At 43.6% G+C, this 13,348-nt stretch overlaps 1 protein-coding gene across 3 annotated transcripts in view; it reads left to right on the top strand.

Annotated features, from left to right (window-relative positions):
* Window positions 1–13,348, top strand: part of sema5ba (sema domain, seven thrombospondin repeats (type 1 and type 1-like), transmembrane domain (TM) and short cytoplasmic domain, (semaphorin) 5Ba) — a 329,573-nt gene that overhangs the window by 60,859 nt on the left and 255,366 nt on the right. The window contains exon 2 of one of the 3 annotated variants that reach the window (XM_059647531.1): window positions 1,085–1,241. The exons of the other annotated variants lie outside the window; for them this stretch is intronic. The gene's annotated coding sequence lies outside the window, so the exon portion shown is untranslated. The remainder of the gene's footprint in view (window positions 1–1,084; window positions 1,242–13,348) is intronic. 3 annotated transcript variants of the gene reach the window in all.

The raw sequence follows: 13,348 nt of genomic DNA, 5'->3' as shown, positions 1-13,348 counted from the left end.
TTAGATTCTTAATTCTAGATATTTTATTGAATTCAGGTTCTACCATCTGCCGTGACAAGATTCGAACCCTGGTCACCAGAACATTATCTGGGTCTCTGGATTACCAGTCCAGTGATTATACCATCACCTCCCCTGTGATTGAGAGGGACATGACTGAGATGTACAAAAATGTGAGGAAAATAGGGTAGACATTGCCCCTTTGTTAGTGGTTGATGACCTGGAGGCATTGATTGAAGGTCAGGGTTAAAGGGGATGTGAAGAATTTTTTCACCCAGAGGCTGGTGGGAATCTGGAACTTACTGCCTTGTAAGGGTGGTAGAGGCAGAAATTCTCACAACAGCGAAGAAGTATTTAGACGTACACTCGCAATGCTAAGGCTTACAAGGCAATGAGCTAATTGCTGGAAGGTGGAAATAGAATAGCCTAGTGCTCCCTTTTGATCAGTGCAGACTCAATGGGCTGAAGGGCCTTTCTCTGTGCTACAGATCTCAATGACTCTATCATCATGTTCTGCCCATTAACACAAACATGGTTAAGCTTCTATCCCAACTCCATTTTGTTATTCCTTCCCTGTATTCCTTGATTACTTTTTTGTCTCTCAGGGGCAATGTTTCAATCCCAATGTAGAAAATGCAGCCGCTCAAAGAAGTGTGCTCGAAATAGGGCTTGGTATCCCGTTGTCATTTCTGTGAAAGATTGAATGTCAGCATTAAAAATGGAAAAATGAAGAAATGAAAGGGACCACTTTTTCACGCTGAGGGTGGTGCATGTATAGGGAATGAGCTGCCAGAGGACGTGGTGGAGGCTAGTACAATTACAACATTTAAAAGGCATCTGGATGGGTACATGAACAGGAAGGGTTCAGGGGGATTTGGACTAAATGCTGGCAAATGGAACTAAATTAATTGGGGATATCCGTTTGGCATGGACAAGTTGGACCAAAAGATCTGTTTACGAGCTGTTTAATGCTATGACTAATATAACAAAATGGTGATGCAGCTTGATATTCGTTCAGAGATAGCCATTACTTGTTTGTTTCATGGATATAGAAGTTCAGACCTGCACTTATATCACTTTTTTTCAGAACCATTGGATATCTCAATATACTTGACAGCAAAAGAAGTATTTTTAAGGTGTGCTCCATTTTGAGATATGCATCTGTGACTGAGTGCAATGTCCCTGCCTCTGAAGCAGTGTCTATAGTTTGAAGTCTCAACCTCAAAAGTTCATGGCCAAAGAAGGTGAGTTACAACCGTACAAAGAAGGAACAAGAGTAAGCCACTCGACCCTTTGAGCCTACCCCACCACTCAATGCAATTGTGGCTTGTCTGATTTTAACTTCAATTCTGCATTTCTCCTTACCACCCTGCTGATTTTCTTGGCCATCAGGAATCTATCTACTTCTGCCTTAAAAATATTTAAAGATTCTTCATCCACTGCCATTTGAGGAAGGGAAAAATCCTCACCTCTATCTTAAATGGTTGTCCCCTTATTTTTAAACAGTGACCTCTCAACCATAAAATGGCAAGCAGTTTGTGTGTCTGATAGATAGTAAGTCTGGGAGAGATTTTACTAGTGCCATTTAGAGAAAGAAATCTGCCATCCTCACCACACCAGGGCCTACGTGCTTTCTAGTCCTGGCACAGATTGCTGACCTGATCCCGTCATCTCTGGGTCCCTTACTGCTCATGGTTGAGGCTGAAACATTGGATATTTGCAGAAAGATGTTGGCTACAGTTCTTAGGGCTGAAGGGATCAAAGATGTGAGGAGAAAGAGTAATAAGTTGGATGATCAGAAATAATCATATTGAATGGCAGAGAAGGCTGAATGGTCCACCCCTGCTCCTACTTCCTACGTTTCTGTGGTTCTAACCAGAACATTCTATTCAGCCTCTGACATTTGACCTTCATTGGTTCCAACTGCTTGAGAATGGCATTGTCCTTGGGTCCCTCCGGTGCTGGGTAAGGGGGGGGGGAGGGGAGGGAATTGGGGGGATGGGGGTGTTGGGGTACATATTCTACCCTTCCTCCATTTCAGTGGGAATGCTTCAGCACATGATTCATGCCTGGGGCTGATAGTTTAAGAATATCCCCGTCCATGGCAGCTCCTCATGTATCTCCTGCGAAGAGCTGACAGAAATGAAAATGGACTGAAATATATAAAGTGTGTTTGTGGGGAGCGGGGGCGGATGGAGACAAGGTGGTTACTGTATTTCTTGGCTTGTACCACTTATGCAATGTAAGGGAAAGGTGCGCATCATCTATCACTGTTCCTGCAGATCGAAACGCCTGAGTTCAATGCCAGCAAATGATGCCTTCAGAATCTCTCACAGCTTTCCCATTTATTGTTTCAGCCTGTTGATGAAGAATGTAATTAAAATAAAAAGCTTGATTCTACTTTCAGAAATGAACCTTCTCTGCAATGGTGACAGAGAGTCCTCCTCAGAGGATTCCTCCTCCTTTCAATGGAATAATCAGATGTAGCTATATTTCCCTGACTAGCTCTTAGATCATTTTCCATCTTGGATGCTTTCAGTGAAGAGAATTTGGAATTTGGCAGCCAGTGGGAATTGGTAAATGCAATCCTGGGCGACTTGAACCATCGTTAAATTTCAGTGCCTTCAAAAGTCTATCCCCTGCGCCTGATGCACGCCAAATCCCTTTCTCCCTGAGTGCGATGGCCTATTTTCTCATGCCTTCTTCATTGTCTCACGCTTCCTTGTCGGTGGAATTTTCCTCAGCTTATCAGCCCCATGCCAGCTCTGTATCCTTGGAATCTGGCACCTGTCACAATCCACAAATTTCATTGTCCTCCCACTGGTAGACTTGTTTTAAGAGGATCATTAGTCTCTCCCTTAAACTCCCTTATATCTTTTACCTTCATTCTGTGACAATACGAAAGCGGTAAGAAGTTTATTTTGACTTTTTTTTATGAAGAAAGGTTGAGACAGAGGTGTAGAGCAATCTACTCAGAGCCAATAAAGTAAACAGCTTGTGAGACCTTGAGTTTTATTTTTTAAAGTTGGAACAATAGAAGCAGCCTGAATGGGTGGGGTCAAGTTCTCACAGAACCAGGATTTTTAGTTTTAGTTTTTTTCAGTAGCAACTGCTGGGTTCTTGAAGCTGCATTTAGAACCTGCAATACATCTCTCCCAGCTACTCTCTCTTGCAGAATTTTCTCAATGTTTTTCTTCCTGGACTGGAGAATTGCCTGTTTATTTACTGAATTTGCCTTTGCCAAGGGTGTGTTTACAGGACGTTACTATATTGGAATAGCTAATGTTTAGTAGTTAAATAATCCATTATTCTGTTAAACTTTCCAGTAGAGTTAAGTTAGTCCAATTTCTTCTTTCTCCTGTCGTATTTTAACTATCATGTATGAATAAAATGTGTTTAGCTTCAAATCTGGTTGTTTGACCAATCAAATTGCACCCAGAATGCAAGCCTGGCACTTGCCTTTAAAATAAGAAAAAGTTAGCTATCTACTGAATATATTTTGAGGGCTTTGGTCTGGTCAAATTTTGTTTTCTTCTGGGTGGGTCTCTGAGACAGCAACTTCTGAAACTGGAAGTCAGTGAGTTGGCACGCGCATCATCATGCACACATTCGGAATTGTTGTACGGTCGCGCCGCTTACAGAAAGCGGTGATTTCTACGTTACTCTCTTGCTCCTCCTTTAAGACCCAACTCAGGATGTAGATCTCTGTAAAACAGGCTCTGCTGTGGCTCAGATGTCACCTTATTGTCTGAAAATTTTCCTACGAAGCACTGTGAGATATTTCACGACTTGAAAGGCACTATGTCAATGCAAGTTGCCATTGGTGTTGTTGCAGTTGTCACACATCGATTGAGGACCTTGTGTCAGATGATTGACGCATCCTGTTCCTGTTTGTCCTTTCACTCTGAATTGAAATGGAGCTGTCGAGCTCCATCTTTAATGGGTGCTTCTGTGCCAACCAGCATGCCGCCTCTGGCTTGGCCGACTCCTGATGGTGTTCGGTCCTGTTGTTCCAACTGCTCCAGGCCCCAGTCTGCCGGTCACAGCCTGCCTAGCAGTCTCCACAATTCACAAAACCACCGCCTTCAATCTCCACATGGGAAGCAAACAGGCTCTTCATTCTGTGTTTAATAAAACACCTACTCTTTGATGTGATTCTAGGATTGGGCAGCTCATTCTGAACAATTCTGAGTGTGCCAATAGCTGAAGTAGCAACTGTTATAAGCCCGTAATATGGCCGATATATGCTTGCTGGAAATGATGTATTTTCACTTGTTTTCTGCAAATGAAAGGAATATACTCAAGCATTGCAATGTTTTTGAATTACCTGGGAAATCAGACAGCCTAACTGAAATAACTCCATAGAGGCCGATATCCCGTTACCAAGTCATCCTTTTATTACAGGTGAACAGTCCTTGACTATAGTATTACTTCATACAGAGTCAGGTACCAGAGGGTCAGTATCTCTGACATTCACTCTTATTATCTGTCAGCCAGGGCTCCCGATTTGGACCAGATTAACAGCCCCAATCAGGGAATCCATATTCTTTGAGGTCCAGCTGGCTGATCTTGTTACAATCACGACACCATCATTGTCCATTTCTTTCTCCCTGCTAACCCTTAGGCCAATCAGAATCGACATGCCAACTGGTCAGTTCCTTTTTGTCCTCCAGTATAAATGATTGTGATTGGTTGTAATTTGGCATTCTTGCATTTTGTCCTGACGAGTGCCAGACTAAAAACTCCATCAGTACGTCGCCCTTTTCAGTAATGCTCAGGTTTATATGTTCTGTTCAAGTCTCAATCAAACTACCTTCATTCCCCTTTCATCCCCACAAGACCATTATTTTCTACAACTAATAAAAATAAATATTCACAGCTCTTTTCTTTAAATAAGTGATTGTTTTTAATCGTCATGATGTTATTCTCTTTTGCTTGTAACAGTGTCCCGGAGATTAGTCTTTTGGACAAGCCTCTTTGCAGCCTGAAACCCACTAGTGAAAAGTCACCAATGAAAGGGGTGAGGAACATAGTTTTGAAATGGTGGTATCATGCTAATGCTACTCGATAGGCTAATGATGTGGGCACATGGATCATGGGGATAAGGCAGGAAAGTGGATATGAGGATTAAGAGACCAGCCAAGAACTCTTTGAATGTGAACAGTAGAGTGGACTCCATGGGCTGAATGGGCCTTTTTCTGCATATACGTCTTATGGTCTTATGGAAACGGGTTCAAATCCCACCTGGTGGGAAGTTGGAGGAGTAGAATTGATTAATGTGGAGTAAAAAGCTAATCTCTACAATGGTGACCAGAATGATTACCATCAATTGTTGCAAAGCTCCATCTGGTTCACTAATGTCTAATGAAGAAAGGAAGTCTACCATCCATGCATAGCCTGGCTAGCAACTGACTGAAGAGCCACAGCAATGGGGTTCACTCGGAAATAGGCCCAAACAAGCTGCTTGGTTTGAGGACATTTGGAATCATAGAATCCCTACAGTGCAGAAGCAGGCCATTCAGCTCATTCAGTCCACCCGCTGAATCCTATCCCTGTAACCCTACATTCTCCATAGCTAATTCACCTAACCTACACATCCTTGGACACTATAGATAACTTAGAATGGCCAATCTACCTAATGTGTACATCTCTGGATGACAGGAGGAAACCCACATAGACACGGGAGGGAGGTGCAAATTCCACACAGGCAGTCGCTGAGTGTAAAATTGAACCTGAATCCCTGGTGTTGTGAGGGAGCAGTGCTAATCACTGACCCACCGCCCCACCCTTTAGGGATGGGCAGTAACTGTTGACCTTGCCCGGTGACAACTACATCCTATGTAGCAGTTTAAAATCTGACAGCTCAGCTTGTACCTTTTAAGGAAGTCGCTGTTTTATTTATGCAAGGAGCCTCGTCAGTTCAGCGAGTTACTGCTGATGTGAAATTGTGTCAGCTTGACAATGGCCACCCTTAACGTGTTAAAATAGCTCCGTCGTTGCAGCACCTCTGTAGAAATGACGTAGTGCAGCAGGTAATCTTGCCAGTCAAATTAATTTTCTGCTATTGGTTTGACACCGATGCAAATATATCACAGTGGGAGGTCATTTGGCCCATTAATGTCAGATCCTTGAAAGAACTATCTCACTGTCCCTCCACCATTTCCTGATAGCTGCTGCATATTTTATTATGGTAAGTTTACAATGGTTACAATTTCAAGATTGCCAGCAAGAGAGCTTGGAGTGAGATAAGGAGAAATTTCTTCACTCAGAGTTGTTAGGATTTGGAATGTGCTGCCTGGGAGAGTGGTGGGGGCAGATTCCACAGGAGGTTTCAAAAGAGAGCTGGATGTAAATCTGAAAGGGATGAATTTAGAGTGTAACAGAGATAAGGCTGGAGAATGGGACTAATTGGGTAGTTCTTTTGGGAGCCAGTACAGACACAATGGGTCAAATGGCCTCCTCCTGTATCATAAAATTTCCAATTACTGTGAAATTCAGCTAGTATGGGAACGGAACTTGCTTGACCGACGTCGTTCTGCATTACGAACGAGCCATCCAACCAACTGAGCTAACAGATCATCTCCAAGCCATCTGTTGACGTCACTAGTTTCTACGTGTCTAACGAGTTTTATGCACGGTGCTTTAGAATTGTATACCCCATGCTTTTTGCTCCCTTTTCAGCTCTTCCTACAGCTTGTTTCACTTTGAGACCACATCCAGGGTTAACCAAACAAGCACAGTGAACACATACTTATATGATCAAACTCAGAGCAATTGAGTACTACCCTAGCCAGTCAGCTCTTTTCAAAATGAAACTGCCACCAAATCACCATGTGCCTGAAAGGATGGTGGCGGCTGGTTCAATTGAGGCATTCAAGAGGACAGTGGATGGTTATTTGGCTGGAAATGTTGTGCATGGACATGGTGGAAAGGCAGGAGATTGGCATAAGGTAATTGAGCCAGACTAGATTATAGACACGATGGACTGAATGGCTTCAATTTGCACCATAATAATTTTGTGATTCTGTTTCTCTGCCACTCATACATCGGTGGCCCCTCACAGACGAGGATGACTCCTTTCCCCTCTCAGGGTGACTCCGTTGGTGGCTGTACAGAATGATGGGGCTGCCATAGGCTCTGTTACACTTGGGGCAGGATGTGGTCGTGGGAAGCAGTGGGTGAAGCATTGATCTGGCAGTGCGCTCCTTTCGCTGTTTTTGCCTGGCTTTTTCCCGTTCTCACGTCTTGAGATGCTGGACTTTTTCCAGATGCTCCTTCTCCAGTTTGGACTATGTTGGGCTATTGATTCCCAGGTGTCTGTGGGAATGCCGCACTTTGCCAGCAAGGCCTTGAGGGTGTCGCTGAAATGCTTCCTCTATCCACCTGGCAAACCGCCTGCATTTTGAAGATGGGAGTAGAGCACCTGCTTGGGGGAGTCTCGTGTCGGTCATGCCCAGCCAACTGCCGCCGATTTAGGGAGATCAGTGCCTCAATGATGGGGATGTTGACCTGGCCGAGGGCACTGACGTTGGTGTGTCTTTTTTTTTGTCACTAGTTAAAATACAGATTAACAAGCACTGCCCAGGAGCAGTGATTGCATCATTGCCAGGGATGCAGTGGCGTAGTGGTGTTACTGCCGAACCGTTAATCCAGAGACCCAGATAATGTTCTGGAACCCAGGTTCTAATTCGTACCATGGCAGAATTTGACTTCAATAAAATATCTGGAATTATGAATCTAATGATGACCATGAGTCCATTGTCAATTGTTGGGGAAAGGCCCATCTGGCTCACTAATGTCTTTTAGGGAAGGAAACTGCCATCCTTGCCTGGTCCGGCCTACATGTGACTGTAGACCCATAGCAATGTGGTTGACTCTGAATTGCCCTCTGGGTAATTAGGGATGGGCAATAAATGCTGCCTGGCCAGAGATGCCCACATCCTGTGAATAAATTAAGAAAAAAAATTCTTTTCCCCAACAAATTTTTGTCCAATTTCCTTCTGAAAGTCACTGTAGAATCTGCTTCCAACACATTTTCAGGCAGTGAATTGCAGATGGTAACAACTCTTGCTGTGTAAGAAAAATGACTCTTGTCGCATTAATTTGATGTTTTCCTTTGGAAGTTCTCTCCTTAAGGCATGGAGTATCTCTTTGGCTTAATTACCTCATGACCAATGTCCGCTCAACAGTCCAGTTGTTGACGAGTCACCAGCTAATCATTCAAGGAGCTGATTGGCCAAATCCATCTCCCCCGCCCACCGCACATCCTCACATAAGAGTTTATGGGTGTAGGGAGGAGTGAGGTCACTGCCTGAAGACATTTGGTGTAGGCAGGAACTGTTAGAAAAATTGTAATAGCAGTCAGATACTTTTTGGTTTTAAATGAATTTTCTTCGGACCCCTTGATCTTCTGGATATAAAACTAATATTTTATTGGAAATGAGGTCAGTCTGAATCATCCAGTCACATAGTGTTAATGCACTTTGTGATTGACGTAATTGTGAGACGGATGATGGAAAGGAATGATTTGCACTTTTCCATCACCTTTTATGACCCCCGCCCACCATGTCTCAATTTACTATAAGTCAGTTTACCACAAGTACATAGGAGAAGATGAAGGCCATTGAGCTCCGACTCTTCTCCGACATTCAATGAGATCATGGCTGATCTCATAATCTTCAACTCAATCTTCCTGCCTTTTCCCCATGACTCTTGATTTCCTTCCTGTGAGTTTGTGAACTTTAGTCACTGTTGGAATGTGGATCTGATTTTCCACACAGCAACGTTCCACAATCAGCAACGCAGCAATAATCAGATCGTTGCTGTTTTGTGATATTGATTGAGGGACAGATGTTAGCCAAATATTACTGTAGAAAGCATTCCACCCGCAGTCTAATTCGTAATTCGAAATAGTACTGTTGTATCTTCCACATCCATCTGAGCAGGCTGATGCTTCTCAGTTTACGGCCTCCTCTGACAGGCAGTACCTCCATAGGTGTGGCACTCTGCCCTCAGGTTGTCATTCCTGAGTTTTGTGTTGAAGACCTGGAGTGGCATTTAAAGCCCATGGCCTGCTTCTTGAACCGACAAATGTCCTGAGGGAGGGAATTCCAGGATTTTGACCCAGCGACAGTGAAGGAATGGCAATTATATTTCCAAGCATACAGAGGAGGCAATGGCCTAGTAATATTATCGCTGGACTGTTAATCCAGAAATGTACATAATGTTCTGGGGACCTGGGTTCAAATCCCACCACGGCAGATGGTGGAATTTGAATTCAATAAATATCTGGAATAAAGAAAATCTAATGAGGACCATGAATCCATTGTCGATTGTTTGGAAAAACCCACCTGGTTCACTAATGTCCTTAAGGGAAGGAAACTGCCATCCTTACCTGGTCTGGCCTACATGTGACTCCAGATCCACAGCAATGTGGTTGACTCTAAACAGCCCTGTGGGCCATGAGGGATGGGCAATAAATTCTGCCTCGTCAGCAACAGCCCACGTCCTGTGAATGAATAAAAAAAAATGGTGAGAGAGTTGGAGGGTAACTTGTGGCTGGTAGACTTTCGCAGGGATCTGCTGCCGTTGTCCTTCTAGATGGAAGTGGTTGTGGGTTTGAAAGGCGCTGTCGGAGGTGAGTGGCTACAGTTCATCTTATGGATAGTATACATTGTGGTGACTGTGTCAATGGTAGGGATTTAGAGCAGGCTGAAGGATAGGGTGCCTCTTCAAATGGACTGCTTTATCCCTGACTGCTTCACTTGTTGGATTGTCAGAATATTGAGCTGTGTGTGACCTAACGAGCTGCATTTTGATGCTGGTGGGAATGACAGGCGATCAAAGACAGCACTTTAGGTTGATAGGTCTGTGAAAAAATGTTAATGAAATTCTCAGTTTTATCACACGACGTGTGCAATATGAAAAGCCAAGAAGCATTGATAAACCTATATATAAAACCCTGAAAGGACCTCAATTAGAGCTCAATCCACACCGTAGAAAGGATATTGCAGCTTTGGGGGAGGGTTCAATGCAGATTTTCTAGGATGCAGCATGGTTTGCAGAAATGCAGTTCTGAAGACAGACTGGAAAATTGAACTATTCTTAGAATAACACAGATTACAGAGTGATCTGAGAGAAGTTAGACCACTTTCGGAATACAATGTTCACTTCTGGTCTCCCTGCTTTGGAAAAATGTTGTGAAACTTGAAAGGGCTCAGAAAGGATTTGCAAAGATGTTGCCGGGTTTGGAGGGTTTGAGCTGTAGGGAGATGCTAAGTAGGTTGTAGCTATTTTCCCTGAAGCATCGGAGACTGAGTGGTGACCTTGTCGAGGTTTATAAGATTCTCAGCGGCATGGACAGAGTGAATAGCCAACATCTTTTCCCCAGAGTAGCAGAGTTCAAACGTAGAGAGCATTAGTTTAAGGTCAGAGGGGAAAGATTTTTCATGCAGAGGGTTCGGCATGTATGGAATGAGCTACCAGAGGAAGTGGTGGAGGTTGGTACAATTACAGAAGAGGTACCTGGATGGGTATATGAATAGGAAGGGTTTAGAGGGATATAGGCCAAATGCTGCCAAATGGGACCAGGTCCCATATTTAGGATATCTGGTTAGCATGGATGAGTCAGACTGAAGGGTTTGTTTCCATGCTGTACATCTTTGTGATTCTATGAGCGCTTAAAGACACGAGAGCGTAGGTCAGTCCAAGAGGGAAGCAGATTCCTCCTGGCAACTAATGGGGTCTGGGCAGAGGGTCTGCAGATGCAATATTAAATATGGGGTATTCACCCTATCTGTGCCCCTCAGGATTTTATAATAGTTTGAAGAAGAATCTGCTTTTCAAAGAGGGAATTCACTTCCTGGCTTAATGGTTGACAACAAACGCTCTGTCAGCATTGAAGATTGAAGCAGACAGGTGGGAAAAAGAAATGGATATAAAAGGATGAGGAAATTGAGTGTGTGGTCATGAAGGAGATGAGTAACCTGTGTGCAGGTTAAATGCCAATGAAGTTTACTTGAATAGAGTGATGTGTTTCCGTGTTTCTGTTAATCATCAGTTTATTTCTTGCTAAAACTCTTGACTGTTATCTTTGTTGCAACAATCCTTAGGCTTGTATGGCTGGCATTTCTATTTTCAAACCTTGGTAAACCGTGGCACATCCAAAACTCTGTTGTCTGAAACTTAATTTGTACCAGTTTGTTATCAACTCGGTGCTCCCTGACCTACCTTGGCTCCTAGACCAGTGGTTACCTCCATTTTAAAATCCTCTCTATCCTGTTCAAATCCATGACCTCTGCCCTTCCATTGCCCTGTAACTCCTTCCAGACCTCCATGTTCTTCCAATCTGGGACTTTTGAGCATTGCCAATTCTCTTTGCCATACCATTGTTGGTTGTGCCTTCAGCTAAGTGGGTCCTTTGCTCTGAAATCTTCTCCTTTAGGCCTCACTGCCTTTTATCCCCTCTCTCCATTCCTCAAAAACTTTGGAGTTTCTAACCCCGCAATCTATGGAGAGCCCATCACTGAGTATGTTGAAGACAGAGATCAATGGATTTTTAAATATTAATGATATTGCGGGGCACAGGAATTGTGTGACATTGAGGCAATAGATTAGCCATGATCCATTTGAATGGCAAAGCAGACTTCATGGGCCGAATGGTCTAGTCCCATTTGCATTTAGTGAGGCGCTCCACAGAACCAATTTGTTTTTCCTCTGACCAAACATTTAGTCACCCGTCCTAAAATCTCTTCATGTGGCCCCTTGGCCTGAGCTCTAAAGCAAATGTACTTCCTGAATTGAAAGAGCCATATAAATTAAAGTTGTTGCTGAGATAGTTCCGGTGGTTTTGAATGTGTGGAGGCAAGAGATGTCAACCCACACTGAAGTCCCATGAGGAAGTTATATTCCACCCTGTCACATTATCATCTATCAGCCTTATAGTCTCTTCTGCTGGTATCAGAGTTCAATATTAACTCCAACTGTTCATTACGTTCTCTGTGCAGAGATTTCTTTTTGTCACATTTTGCTGGATTTGCAATGATTCTTATAATTTTATACAGATTCAAAATCTGAAAACAATCCTGTTCTTTTCAATGATCAGAGGTACAGATAGAGTGGATACCCAAAGACTTTTTCCTAGGGTGGAGGTAGCTATTGCAAGGGGGCATAGTTTTAAAGTGTGTCGAGCTAGATAGAGGGGAGATGTCAGAGGTAGGATCTTTACTCAGAAAGTGGTCGGGGTGTGGAATGCATTGCCGGAGAGGATAGTGGAGTCGGCTTCATTAGGGGCATTTAAGCGGCTATTAGATAGGCACGTGGATGGTAGTATAAGGTAGGGGTGGATGGAGGTTAGATAGACATTAGGATAAGGGTAAAAGTTCGGCACAACATCGTGGGCCGAAGGGCCTGTACTTTGCTGTACTGTTCTACGTTCTATGTTCTATCAACCCATGGTTAGGTTTCTTTTCCTCAGATTGGAGGCATTTTCAGTGAGATTCTGCAACTCCATACATACAACTAGCCATGTCAGCAAGAGGAGGCTCAAAAGAAGAATTGTACACAGTATTGGCCCATCTCTCAGTTCGGCTTACAGTCAGAGAGTCATACAGGACGGAAACAGACCCTTTGGCCCAACTTGTCCATGTCGACCAGATATCTTAAAATGAACTAATTCCACTTGCCAGCATTTGGCCCGCATCCCTCTGAACATTTCATTTCCATATACCCATCCAAATGTCTTTTAATTGTTGTAATTGTACCGGCCTCTACTGTTCCCTCCAGCGTATATGCACCACCCTCTGTGTGAAAACGTTCCCCCTCAGGTGCCTTTTATATCTTTCCCCTCTCATCCTAAACCTGTGCCGTATAGTTTTGGAGTCCCCTATCCCGCGGAAAAGACCTTGGCTATTCACCTTATCTATGCCCCTCGTAATTTTATAGACTTCTATAAAGTCATTCCACAGGTTCCGACGCTCCAGGAAAAATAGCCCCAGCCTATTCAGCCTCTCCTCATAACTGGAGCTTTCCGGTCTCGGTAACATCCTTGTAAATTTTTTCAATGAATTGCTGTGAGGGGCAGAGATCCGAGCCGAGAATCTGGAATAAAAGCAGGAAATTGTGGAAACACTCAGCTGGTTGGAGCAGCTATTGACAGAGAAACACAAGGTGAATATGCCTGCTGTACATTCCTTCCATAAACAATCCTGCTGGAGGCACACCCTGCTCCACATGGCCAGCTGGTGATGAGGTGGCAATTTTTGTGAATTAGTCATCCTGAACCCGAAACTACTGATGGGCAACATGAGAATTCCAATTTCTCCATCTACCAATCTGTAAAAATCTGGGTTAA

The sequence above is a fragment of the Stegostoma tigrinum genome, chromosome 7, assembly GCF_030684315.1.
Source record: "Stegostoma tigrinum isolate sSteTig4 chromosome 7, sSteTig4.hap1, whole genome shotgun sequence".
NCBI classification, from domain to species: domain Eukaryota; kingdom Metazoa; phylum Chordata; class Chondrichthyes; order Orectolobiformes; family Stegostomatidae; genus Stegostoma; species Stegostoma tigrinum.
Note: the sequence above shows the minus strand (reverse complement) of the source record. Positions and strands in the feature narration are given on the sequence as shown.